This window comes from Bombina bombina, chromosome 2, assembly GCF_027579735.1.
Source record: "Bombina bombina isolate aBomBom1 chromosome 2, aBomBom1.pri, whole genome shotgun sequence".
Taxonomy (NCBI): Eukaryota; Metazoa; Chordata; class Amphibia; order Anura; family Bombinatoridae; genus Bombina; species Bombina bombina.
This window is the reverse complement of record NC_069500.1, coordinates 909605901-909620752: the sequence shown is the minus strand read 5'-3', so window position 1 is coordinate 909620752 and position 14852 is coordinate 909605901.

Genomic DNA, 14852 nt, shown 5'->3' with positions numbered 1-14852 from the left:
GACTTCAAGGAGGACCCGGATGAAGGCACGTCTTCGGGCGCTACGACAGCTGGCCAGGTAGGCGAGTTTGACGCTTTGGCACAGCTTTTACATTGTTTGTCCCCACAATTTACCAGGCATGGGGGGCAACAGAGTGTTAGGCTGATGGGGGGGTACAGCTGCTGGTAGTGGGGAGCCTCCAGTGAGTGGGACAGGGTGCAGGAGGCAAGTGTCTTTAAGATCTAATGTTTCATTACAGGAGGACAGGAGCTGCTATTTTGAGGCTTTTAGTTGTTTTGTGGAGTGGGTGGTGAGGCGGCTATCGGGTTTAAAATCGTCCACTACTTGGACGATTTTTTGTTTGTCGGCCCCCCACAGTCCGACGTATGTGGCAGGCTGATGTCAACCTTTATGCATGTTGTGGGGGAGTTCGGTATCCCAATAGTGGAAGAGAAGTCGGAAGGCCCGAGGTCAGTCCTGTGTTTCTTGGAGATACAGATTGATTCCGAGTTAATGGAGTGTAGTTTACCAATGGAGAAAGTGGTTGATTTAGTGCAGAATTTACAAATGGCGGTGAGCCGACGGAAGCTGACGTTGCGCGAGTTGCAATCGATTGTGGGTAAACTTAACTTTACGTGCCAGATTATTCCGGTTGGTCTGGTTTTTTGCACATCCGCGTGACCAGTCGGTTCAGGGAGAATTTGAGGGTTTGGCTCGTGTTCCTTCAGGAATACAATGGCAAGTCCATCTTTCAGAGAGTCATGTCGGGGTCAGAATTGAACCTTTTCACTGATGCTTCCGGTTCCCACGGGTTCGGAGCTTATCTGAACGGCAGGTGGTGTGCCGAAGGATGTTTGGTTAGCTGCGGGTTTAAATAAAAATTTGGTGTTCTTGGAGCTGTTCCCTTTACTAGTATCCTTGAAATTGTGGGTGGCATTGTTGAGGGACAGGAAAGTTACTTTCCACTCGAATAATATGGGGGTGGTTATGGTTATTACCGACTTGTCGGCTTCTTCCCCTCCGGTGGTTTTCTTCCTATGCTTGTTTGTGTTGGAGTGTCTGAGATTGAACGTATGGTTTAGGGCTGTGCATGTCCCTGGTGCATCTAATGACATTGCATGCTCTTTCACATCTGCAGTGGGACCACTTCCGTGCTTTGGCCCCAGAGGCAGCTGTGGAGGGAGATCACTGTCCGGCAGGATTGTGGAAGGTGGCATTCCCAGGTTGATGAATTTGGTGAGGGTGGCGTTAGCCAAGAGTACCTGGAAAGCATACGTGCAGGTATGGGGTGATTGGCAGCTGTTCCTGAGGGCAGGTGGTTATTCTTTTTCGGAAATAGAGTGGTTCCGGGCCTTAGTTGATTGGATGGGGGGTGGAGTAAGACCCGTGTTTCTAAGGCACTGGTGCGGAGACGTTTGGCGGCTTTGGCCTTTTTATGTCAATTGTTGGGCTTCCAGGATATTACAAAGGCATTTGTGGTCCAGATGGTAGGACGCAGTTTGTGCAGGGGTCATTCTAGGGCGGACAGCAGGCAGCCTGTCATATTTTCTATTCTGCAGAAGGTGGTGGGGGTTTTGCCCTCTGTCTTTTTGGATACTTTCAAAACTACATTATTCCGTGCGACTTTTGTGCTAGCTTTTTTCGCAGCTTTTTGTATCTCAGAGATAGTTGCACCCAACAGGAAGGATAAGGGTTAGATCCAAGTGGGTGATGTAGTTGTTGAGGAGCAACAGATTGTCCTTTGGCTCTGGCGATCGAAGACTGATCAGATGGGGAAAGGCCGTTTGATACGCTTGAGGGTTATTGGGGGCCCCTGCTGCCCAGTCAGGGCGGTGAGTGAATTTTTGCAGATGAGACCAGCCCATTGCTAGTCCACGCTGAGGGTTCGTCTTTGTCTAAATTCCAGTTTGTTGCTGTGAATTTAGTTCACATTCGTTCAGATTTGGAGAGGCTACTGAAGCGAGTATGTTAGGAATGAGTGATGAAAGGATTCAGGGAATTGGGAGGTGGTCATCGGAAAGGTTTGAGTCATATGTTCATCAGTATTTGGCCTTATAGCTTTTATATTGTTGTTTTAGGTCCGGTGGAGTGTTGGTTGGTCGGGCACTCATACATCTATTGGGCCCAATGTGCCGCTGCAGTGAAGAATGATGGTTGCCAACTGGGTTTGCCTACTAACGAGCTGGTGCTACGGTGGCTTTGGGTTTGGGGCTTGAAGTGGGACCAAGTACTTTTGAAAATTGTAGATTATTCCAGGTTGTTTCGCCCTCCAGGTCTTTTGGTAATTCATGCACGAGGTAATGATCTTGGGAGCACTTATGGGAGTTATTTCCTCAGCTATGGGTTGTTTGGTCGGAGTTGGAACCCAGGGTTGTCTGGAGGGCGGCGTGGGATAGCAAAAGATTGGATACATCTAGAAGGAAAATGAACAGGGTGTTGAGTAGCTTTGTGAGACAGAAAGGGGTGGTGTCTATCTGGCACGTGGAGTTTGAGGGGGAATAAGGAAGATGTTTTTTCCTAGTGATGGGGTCCACCTGAACGAGGTGGGTTTGCAATTATTCAATTTTAATTTAAAGGAAGGGGTTTTAAAGGCTCTAGGTGTTTGGCGGGGGTCTCGGCCAGTGTCCGTGCCTATGGCGGTATTCTTGATGTCTGAGAAGTTTCGGAAGTAATGTGGGTACCTCCTGTGGGTTCAGGAGAGGTTAGCAATATGTTTACTTGATAAAGTTTGAAGAGTTATTGAGCTCCTATGGGGCAAGCACTAATGTTGGTTACTTTGTAACCAATATCTTTTTCAGGTGGTTTAAAAAAGTTATTTATTTGTTTGCATGTTTTAAAATAAATTGGCTGCTGCCTTTTGAACCCCAAGTTACTGTGTCTTAGCTTTATAGGGGGGTAAGGGACAGAGTGCCGAATTATGGGGTCATGCAAAAAAATTAAAAAAAAGCAGGTTTTCTGGTGGATTGAAAAATTAGAATATAACTTGTGAGGGTTTACAATACAATCTATGTGATAAGTTAACTCAGTGGAGATGGAGAGGAATGGCTTATTTTGAATACAGCTCCTTGCACTGTGTAAACCCATTATGCATGCAATAATGGCTAAAAACATGTGTTACTTTACAGAAACTTCAGGTAAAGAATATGTCAATGAAAAATTATCAAACTAACATGACATATATTACACATGACATATATTACCAATTTCTAGTCACTTATGACAACCTTTCTTCCATAGAAAGAATGCTTGAGAGTGTTCTTGCTCTAGTTGTTGAGGGCTCTTAAAGTAAAGGTCCATTTTGATGAATTAGTGCTTGCATGTTTTCCGTAATGATGTCATTAATAATGCAATATGTGAGATATCATTACTCAGTGATGTCATTACCACAGAGAGTGAAGATGTGATATTTTAACAGCATGGGACTTTACTTTGTTAAAGTGAAGGTCCATTTTGATTAATTAGTGCCCGATTTTTAATAAACCTATTAAAAACAAGGGCACTTTAATTCATCAAAATTGACATTTCACTGTTTTCTTCAAAAACTTACCTTTTAATCCTGAATGCCGCTCAAGCGATTCCCCCGGCCGTCGGAAGCCTCTGCAGACGTCAGAAATGACGAATCAGGCTTCCTCCAATCACAGCTTCCCCCCCGGGGGAATCTTGGCCTGATGCAACGCTATGATTGGAGGAAGTCGAATTCATCATTTTGGACCCGCGAAGACGCTTGCGATGGGCGGAGGAAGTGCTGGAGCAGCTGCCAGGATTAAAAGGTAAGTTTTTGAAGAAAACAGTGAAATGACAATTTCGATGAATTAAAGTGCCCTTGTTTTTAATAGGTTTATTAAAAATCGGGCACTAATTAATCAAAATGGACCTTCACTTTAACAAAGTAAAGTCCCATGCTGTTAAAATATCACATCTTCACTCTCTGTGGTAATGACATCACTGAGTAATGATATCTCACATATTGCATTATTAATGACATCATTACGGAAAACATGCAAGCATATATCATATCATCAATGGCATCACAAGGACTATGATTTCAGCAGGTGAGTAAGAAATGATACTTTTAATTATCTATATCATTGAGGTTATCTATATCATTAAGGTTAAACTTTTTCAGGGACACTTTGAGATTGTAATGTAAAATATAATTATGTGTAATAAAACAACTTGGCAATATATTTGTATTATTTATTTGGGCCTTTTTTCTTTGAATTAACATACAAATTTTGGGTTTTTCAAATCTCAGGAGAATTGAAAGTGCATACCTTACCCTTCAGAAACCTGTACATTATACACAGTCATCTGATCACTGTAGAAACTAATTTATCATATCTGTCCCTAACTAGCTTCAGCAGAGTAGACAAGATATGAGACTTTCAAAGGTTACTGCAAAACATGATACTTTTAATTCTTATAAAACATTTATGGCTAGTTTACAAGTGGTGAGCAAAAATTAACTTGCGTGTCTAAGTTGAAAGTAAACACGTTCGCTCAAGCACAATCAAATTTTAATACGTCTTGCGTAAAGTGTTAGGGTTATAATAATAGTTGCACCAAACACAACATACATACATTCAAATAAACAGTTACACTCATATAAACACTATCTGATAAAAAATAGTCATATAAATATTAATAAAACATTTTTTTAAATGGATAAAAGGTATATGGTCTATGGCCATGTATTTGACTGCAAAGGGCTATAATATATATATATATATATATATATATATATATATATATATATATATATATACATATACAGGGAGTGCAGAATTATTAGGCAAATTAGTATTTTGACCACATCATCCTCTTTATGCATGTTGTCTTACTCCAAGCTGTATAGGCTCGAAAGCCTACTACCAATTAAGCATATTAGGTGATGTGCATCTCTGTAATGAGAAGGGGTGTGGTCTAATGACATCAACACCCTATATCAGGTGTGCATAATTATTAGGCAACTTCCTTTCCTTTGGCAAAATGGGTCAAAAGAAGGACGTGACAGGCTCAGAAAAGTCAAAAATAGTGAGATATCTTGCAGAGGGATTCAGTACTCTTAAAATTGCAAAGCTTCTGAAGCGTGATCATCGAACAATCAAGCGTTTCATTCAAAAGAGTCAACAGGGTCGCAAGAAGCGTGTGGAAAAACCAAGGCACAAAATAACTGCCCATGAACTGAGAAAAGTCAAGCGTGCAGCTGCCAAGATGCCACTTGCCACCAGTTTGGCCATATTTCAGAGCTGCAACATCACTGGAGTGCCCAAAAGCACAAGGTGTGAAATACTCAGAGACATGGCCAAGGTAAGAAAGGCTGAAAGACGACCACCACTGAACAAGACACACAAGCTGAAACGTCAAGACTGGGCCAAGAAATATCTCAAGACTGATTTTTCTAAGGTTTTATGGACTGATGAAATGAGAGTGAGTCTTGATGGGCCAGATGGATGGGCCCGTGGCTGGATTGGTAAAGGGCAGAGAGCTCCAGTCCGACTCAGACGCCAGCAAGGTGGAGGTGGAGTACTGGTTTGGGCTGGTATCATCAAAGATGAGCTTGTGGGGCCTTTTAGGGTTGAGGATGGAGTCAAGCTCAACTCCCAGTCCTACTGCCAGTTTCTGGAAGACACCTTCTTCAAGCAGTGGTACAGGAAGAAGTCTGCATCCTTCAAGAAAAACATGATTTTCATGCAGGACAATGCTCCATCACACGCGTCCAAGTACTCCACAGCGTGGCTGGCAAGAAAGGGTATAAAAGAAGAAAATCTAATGACATGGCCTCCTTGTTAACCTGATCTGAACCCCATTGAGAACCTGTGGTCCATCATCAAATGTGAGATTTACAAGGAGGGAAAACAGTACACCTCTCTGAACAGTGTCTGGGAGGCTGTGGTTGCTGCTGCACGCAATGTTGATGGTGAACAGATCAAAACACTGACAGAATCCATGGATGGCAGGCTTTTGAGTGTCCTTGCAAAGAAAGGTGGCTATATTGGTCACTGATTTGTTTTTGTTTTGTTTTTGAATGTCAGAAATGTATATTTGTGAATGTTGAGATGTTATATTGGTTTCACTGGTAAAAATAAATAATTGAAATGGGTATATATTTGTTTTTTTTTAAGTTGCCTAATAATTATGCACAGTAATAGTCACCTGCACACACAGATATCCCCCTAAAATAGCTAAAACTAAAAACAAACTAAAAACTACTTCCAAAAATATTCAGCTTTGATATTAATGAGTTTTTTGGGTTCATTGAGAACATGGTTGTTGTTCAATAATAAAATGAATCCTCAAAAATACAACTTGCCTAATAATTCTGCACTCCCTGTATATATATATATATATATATATATATATATATATATATATATATATATATATATATATATATATATAATTCTAAATAATAATCTAATAATATTTAATCATGTGTTTTACTGTAAATATTAAAATTCTTCTCATACAGGATATTTTTTATTGTATATACATACATATATATATATATATATATATATATATTCCTATAGACATATAGGAATAGATACATATTTACATTAGCAGATATATATATTTCATAATAAAAATAAAAAAGTTAGAGATGTACTAAAAATGTCTTAATAATCCATAGAATACATACAGTATATATATTTTTTTACAGTATCTATATTTTTTAATAATTATTAATATTTTGTAATATTTTATTTTTAATATTTCAAAAAAGAGCCTTAAGATAACGAATTGTTAATGCACAATAACCCGACACGCATTAGACCTAAAGCACGAAACCCAAAGAGCGTTACGCATATTTTACATTTATATATTCTTCACATATAACTTTTTTTTTTAATTTTTATTATACAGTATATATATATATATATATATATATATATATATGTAATAATGTTAATGTACAATAGATATCTATACACATATATCCATAGGAATAGATATAGGTATATATATATATATAGATAGATAGATAGATAGATAGATAGATAGATAGATAGATAGATAGATAGATAGATAGAGATATAAATATTTATTTCAAATAAAAATAACATATTCCTGTATGTGAAAAACATTGGAATAGGAAATATTAATAACTCACTAGCTGTCAAGTTAGCTTGCAAGCGATAAGTGTTTTTTTCTTCTGTGCTCTCCATTAAAGTCTATAAGTAAAAAAAATTAACGTGGCTGTGATATCCAAGGTCCTGAAGTTAGCATGCGTCATGTTTCTCTCCTGCGCAAACCATTTACTTTCAACTTGTAATAACCCATGTTCGCAAAAAGATTACTTCTAGCAATGTTTACGCTTGAGCGGTAGTGCTAAAAAACAGCCCTTAGGGGTCGATTTATCAACCCCTGAATAGCCCCTAAAAAAGCTGTTTCCGTGCGAGCCTTCAGGCTCACCAGAAACAGGAGTTAAGAGGCAGCGGTCTTAAGGCCGCTGCTCCTAAACTCATTAGCCACCTCTGAGGCGGCGAACAGCAATCAGCCTGATTGCATACAATTGGGTTGATTGACACCACCTGCTAGCGGCCGATTGGCCGAGAATCTGCTGGCGGCAGCATTGCACAAGCAGTTCACCAGAACTGCTTGTGCAATGATAAATGCCAAAAGCGGCAGCGCGGGCGCGCAGTGATCTGTGTAGGACCGCGCACAGATAAAGACAGGCCACGCATAATAGCAAACAGTGAGGGAGTCGGAAAATACTAAACACATTTTACTTGCTCCTCTGCGTCTCTGCAGTTACTTAACTATCGTGCTGAGCTCAAAGCTCTATATTAGTTACTTTGTTTGCCCTACGGCTGAGCTACTGTGGAAGGGTTTGCAAAGTGGTCAAAATAGTATTAGTAAGAAGAGAATGAAGGCACTGTGGGACCCTCTAATTCATGAGAGCAGCAGGATAAAGCTGTCCTGGGTAGGTGATAATCCCTTTACACTTGTATGACAATGCTCAATTATCCCGGGCACTAGTTGCTCTTAGAACGCTATGTCCACAAAACTGCTTTGACTCTACTTTCCAATGTGAGAGGTACAGAGATGACATCTAAAGACCACTGCTTCCTAACTTGTCCGCCTGCTCTGAGGCTGTGGACAGAAATCAACCCGATCGAATACGATTGGGTTGATTGTCACCCCCTGCTAGGGGCCGATTGGCCGCAAATCTGCAGGGGGCGGCATTGCACAAGCAGTTTACCAGAACTGCTTCTGCAATGATAAATGCCGACAGCGTATGCTGTCAGCATTTATTGATGTGCAGCGGAAATGATGTGCTACATCATATCATGTCCGCTCGCACTATGATAAATCTACCCCACAGTGTCTGCAGCATGGTGTACACAAGCTGTCGGTTGTTTGGAGGTAGTTAACTGTTCCCTGTATTACTGCTGCTAGATCAGAATGGGCGATAAAAACTTGCATCTAAGTGCTCTGGTGCTCTGTGGAAGAAATGACACTTTGCTACAATGTAAAGTAGTGAGTGTACAGCCTGTATAACAGTGTAAATTTGCTGTCCCCTCAAAATAACTCAACACACAGCCATTAATGTCTAAACCATTGGCAACAAAAGTGAGTACACCACTAAGTGGAAATGTCCAAATTGGGCCCAATTAGCAATTCTCCCTCCCCGGTGTCATGTGACTTGCTAGTGTTACAAGGTCTCAGGTGTGAATGGGGTCAGGTGTGTTAAATTTGGCGATATTGCTCTCACACTCTCTCATACTGGTCACTGGAAGTTCAACATGGTACCACATGGCAAAGAATTCTCTGAGGATCTGAAAAAATAATTGTTGCTCTACATAAAGATGGCATAGGCTATAAGAAGATTGCCAAGACCCTGAAACTTAGCTGCAGCACGGTGGGCAAGACTATACAGCGGTTTCACAGGACAGGTTTTACTCAGAACAGGCCTCGCCATGGTCGACCAAAGGAGTTGAGTGCACGTGCTCAGCGTCATTTGCAGAGGTTGTCTTTGGGAAATAGACATATGAGTGCTGCCAGCATTGCTGCAGAGGTTGAAGGGGTGGGGGGGTCAGCCTGTCAGTGCTCAGACCATATGCCACACACTGCATCAAATAGTTTGCTGAAGACATGCAGACTAAAGACATGGATTACTGGAACCATGTCCTTTGGTCCAATGAGACCAAGATAAACGTATTTGATTCAGATGGTGTCAAGCGTGTGTGGCGGCAACCAGGTGAGGAGTACAAAGACAAGTGTGTCTTGCCTACAGTCAAGCATGGTGGTCGGAGTGGCATGGTCTGGGCCTGCATGAGTGCTGCCGACACTGGGGAGCTACAGTTCATTAAGGAAACCATGAATGCCAACATATACTGTGACATACTGAAGCAAAGCATGATCCCCTACCTTCGGAGACTGAGCCGCAAGGCAGTATTCCAACATGATAATGACCCCAAATACACCTCTAAGATGACCACTGCCTTGCTAAAGAAGCTGAGGGTAAAGGTGATGGACTGGCCCAAGCATGTCTCCAGACCTAAACCCTATTGAGCTTCTGTGGGGTATCCTCAAACGGAAGGTGGGGGAGCGCAAGGTCTCTAACATCCACCAGCTGCGTGATGTCGTCATGGAGGAGTGGAAAAGGACTCCAGTGGCAACCTGTGAAGCTCTGGTGAACTCCATGCTCAAGAGGGTTAAGGCAGTGCTGGAAAATAATTGTGGCCACACAAAATATTGACACTTTGGGCCCAATTTGGACATTTCCACTTAGGGGTGTACTCACTTTTGTTGCCAACGGTTTAGAAATTATTGGCTATGTGTTGAGTTATTTTGAGGGGAGAACAAATTTACACTGGTATATAGGCTGTACACTAACTACTTTACATTGTAGCAAAGTGTCATTTCTTCAATGTTGTCACATAAAAAGATATAATAAAATATATAATAAAATATTTACAAAAATGTGAGGGGTGTAAACACTTTTGTGAGATACTGTATATATATATATATATATATATATATATATACACACACACATATATATATATATATATTCACACACTTTTCTCCCAGGGGGGCTTTAATATATATATATATATATATATATATATATATGTGCTGCCCAGTAATCAGGTCGTGTACAAAAAATTCTGCTCAGAGCAGTAGCAGTTCCGCACAGCTGTAAAAATTTTTTAGAGGGAACATTGGTTGTCACCCTGCGCGAGACGTCTTAACATCACGTGCGACTGTGCAAGGTCATGCTATGCGGCACAGGGCAGGGCTTCTCTCGATCCAACCTCCCCATCCAACTACCGCCCTATTTCCCTACTCCCTCTTCACTCAAAGCTTCTTGAAAAGGTAGTATATGCACGTCTATCCCATTTCCTTACATTAAACTCCCTCCTTGACCCACTGCAATCTGGATTTCTCCCACTTCACTCCACAGAGACAGCAATTGTTAAGGTTACCAACGACCTACTTACAGCAAAATCCAAAGGCCACTTCTCTCTGCTTATCCTCCTTGATATGTCTGCAGTCTTTGATACTGTCGACCACCCTCTTTTGCTCTAAACCCTCCAATCCTTCGACATCTTTCGTGGTTTTCTTCCTATCTGTCTAACTGTACCTTTAGTGTAGCCTTCTCTGGGGCATCCTCTGCCCCGTTACCTCTTTCTGTTGGGGTACCGCAAGGCTCGGTCCTCGGTTCCCTTCTCTTCTCAATCTACACATCATCATTAGGTTCCTTAATAAAGTACCACAGGTTTCAGTATCATTTGTATGCTGATGACACCCAAATCTACCGCTCTGCCCCAGAACTATCTCTTTCCTTGCTAACCTGTGTCACTAACTGTCTCTCTCATATCTCATCTTGGAAGTCCTCTCACTACCTCAAGCTAAATCTCTCCAAAACTAAGCTCCTTATTTCCCCCCATTCTTCCAAAATCTCCACCCCCTATTTCTCTATAACTGTTGATTACTCCATCATTACCTCAACCCCACATGCTCAATGTCTTGGGGTCACACTTGACTCAGATCTCTCTTTCACTCCTCACATTCAGTCCTTGGCTAAAGTCTGCCGCTTCCACCTTAAAAACATCCCTAAAATTAGACATTTCCTTACACAAAACACAACTAATATTTTAATCCACTCTCTCATCCTTTCCCGCCTCGACTACTGCAACTCCATCCTCTCTAGCCTCCCTAGCTGTCGCCTAGCTCCTTTACAATCCATAATGAATGCCTCTGCCAGGCTCATCTTCCTTACACGTCGCTCTTCATCTGCTGCACCTCTCTGCCAATCACTTTACTGGCTTCCTCTTGCCTCCAGGATTAAACACAAAATTCTCACTCTGACACACAAAGCCCTCAACTGTGCCCAGGGAAGTTGCCCCTTTTGCCCCGCATTAAAGACCGCCCTGCTCCTTTAGTATCATTCTTTTTTTAGCTGCCAACATTTAAAAAAACATTCCAGGGACTTTTATGGTTTGCATAGCATTGCCCATTCAGATAGACCCTCAAAAACAAACACATTAAGTACTAGTAGTTTAATTTAGCCGTACTAATTGCTTAAAGTAATATGAGAGTCAAATTAAATCTTCAATGATGCAGAAAGAGCATGTCATTTTTCAATTCACTTCTACTAAGAAATTGAGTTTGTTCTCTTGGGTATCTTTGTTGAAAGGACTATGTACATATCCTCAGCACTGGAGATTACTTTAAAGGACCAGTCAACACATTAGATTTGCATAATCAACAAATGCAAGATAACAAGACAATGCAATAGCACTTAGTCTGAACTTCAAATGAGTAGTAGATTTTTTTATAACAAATTTTAAAGTTATGTATATTTCCACTCCCCTTGTACCATGTGATAGCAATCAGCCAATCACAAATGCATATACGTATAGTCTGTGAATTCTTGCACATGCTCAGTAGGATCTGGTGACTCAAAAAATGTAAATATAAAAGACTGTGTACATTTTTTTTAATGGAAGTAAATTGGAAAGTTGTTTAAAATTACATGCTGTATCGGAATCATGAAAATTTAATTTAACCTGAGTGTCCCTTTAACCTTGGGTTTAATCCCTTTGAATGGTTTAAACACATAGTTATATGCAAGCAACAGTGAAAAAATTAATGTGCTAACATATTAGAGATTTTTTTTGCACTGTTATAGCCCTTTAATGCAGGTTAAATCATCAAACTTCTCATCACATCCGTTACTGTCAAGCACATAATTGCAGCAAGTACCAATAACCCTTTAGCATCTGTATCGCAAGACACTACAAAGCACACTAGTTTATAGATGTTACACAGCCTAAAATTAGACTGATATTACCTCAAACTGTTTAAACAACTGACTACTGTGTTAGGGGTGTAAAACAATATATGTAAACATACTGAATATTTGTTTTTTATGTTTTACTTGTGCTAAAACACTAGTGAAAGTTTCAGGTGGAATTTTATGAGGTAAATAGTATTATTATTTTTTTTGCTGCAAGATTGTGGGCAGTAGGTTAATAGACATAGAAATGCACCAGTAAATCTGTATTTTTTCTGTTATGTGAATTCCAGTCCCAACACATGAAGACCCTGATGTCTTAAGACCCTGCTGTGCAAAGGGGGAAATTACACAAATTGTGCAACACTTGTGAGATGCCTTTCTTAATCACACACGGCTAGATTTAGAGTTTTGTCGGTAACGACCCGCGTAGCTAACGCTGGCTTTTTTCTGGCCGCACCTTTAAAATGGCTGCGTTAGGCTCCAAAAAGGGAGCGTACAGGCATATTTAACGCAACTTCAACTCTCAATACCAGATACCAGAGTTGCTTACGGAAGCGGCCAGCTTCAAAAACGTGCTCGTGCACGATTCCCCCATAGAAAACAATGGGGCTGTTTGAGCTGAAAAAAAACCTAACACCTGCAAAAAAGCCACGTTCAGCTCCTAACTCAGCCCCATTGTTTGCTATGGGGAAACACTTCCTACGTCTGCACCTAACACTCTAACATGTACCCCGAGTCTAAACACCCCTAACCTTACACTTATTAACCCCTAATCTGCCGCCCCCGCTATCGCTGACCCCTGCATATTATTATTAACCCCTAATCTGCCGCTCCGTAAACCGCCGCTACTTACATTATCCCTATGTACCCCTAATCTGCTGCCCTAACATCGCCGACCCCTATATTATATTTATTAACCCCTAATCTGCCCCCCACAATGTCGCCTCCACCTGCCTACACTTATTAACCCCTAATCTGCCGAGCGGACCGCACCACTATTATAATAAAGTTATTAACCCCTAATCCGCCTCACTAACCCTATAATAAATAGTATTAACCCCTAATCTGCCCTCCCTAACATCGCCGACACCTAACTTCAAACATTAACCCCTAATCTGCCGACTGGAGCTCACCGCTATTCTAATAAATGTATTAACCCCTAAAGCTAAGTCTAACCCTAACACTAACACCCCCCTAAGTTAAATATAATTTAAATCTAACGAAATTAATTAACTCTTATTAAATAAATTATTCCTATTTAAAGCTAAATACTTACCTGTAAAATAAACCGTAATATAGCTACAATATAACTAATAATTATATTGTAGCTATTTTAGGATTAATATTTATTTTACAGGCAACTTTGTATTTATTTTAACCAGGTACAATAGCTAATAAATAGTTAAGAACTATTTAATAGCTAAAATAGTTAAAATAATTACAAATTTACCTGTAAAATAAATCCTAACCTAAGTTACAATTAAACCTAACACTACACTATCAATAAATGAATTAAATACAATATCTACAAATAAATACAATTAAATAAACTAACTAAAGTACAAAAAATAAAAAAGAACTAAGTTACAAAAAATAAAAAAATATTTACAAACATCAGAAAAATATTACAACAATTTTAAACTAATTACACCTACTCTAAGCCCCCTAATAAAATAACAAAGACCCCCAAAATAAAAAAATGCCCTACCCTATTCTAAATTACTAAAGTTCAAAGCTCTTTTACCTTACCAGCCCTGAACAGGGCCCTTTGCGGGCATGCCCCAAAGAATTCAGCTCTTTTGCCTGTAAAAAAAACACATACAATACCCCCCCAACATTACAACCCATCACCCACATACCCCTAATCTAACCCAAACCCCCCTTAAATAAACATAACACTAAGCCCCTGAAGATCTTCCTACCTTGTCTTCACCTCACCGGGTATCACACCGATCCGTCCTGGCTCCGATATCTTCATCCAACCCAAGAGGGGGCTAGACATCCATCATCTGACGGCTGAAGAAGTCCAGAAGAGGCTCCAAAGTCCTTTTACCTTACCAGCCTTCAATCAGCCAATCAGATTGAGCTCGCATTCTATTGGCTGTTCCGATCAGCCAATAAAATGTGAGCTCAATCTGATTGGCTGATCGGATCAGCCAATCGGATTGAACTTGATTCTGATTGGCTGATTCCATCAGCCAATCAGAATTTTCCTACCTTAATTCCGATTGGCTGATAGAATCCTATCAGCCAATCAGAATTCGAGGGACGCCATCTTGGATGACGTCCCTTAAAGGAACCGTCATTCGTCGGGAAGTCATCGTCGGAAGAAGATGGGTCCGCGGTGGAGGTCTTCAAGATGGAGACGGTCCTTATCGGATGAAGATAGAAGATGCCGCTTGGAAGAAGATGGTTGCCGGTCCGGATCTACTCTTCTTCCCGGATAGGATGAAGACTTTGGAGCCTCTTCTGGACTTCTTCAGCCGGCGGATGATGGATGTCTAGCCCCCTCTTGGGTTGGATGAAGATATCGGAGCCAGGACGGATCGGTGTGATACCCGGTGAGGTGAAGACAAGGTAGGAAGATCTTCAGGGGCTTAGTGTTAGGTTTATTTAAGGG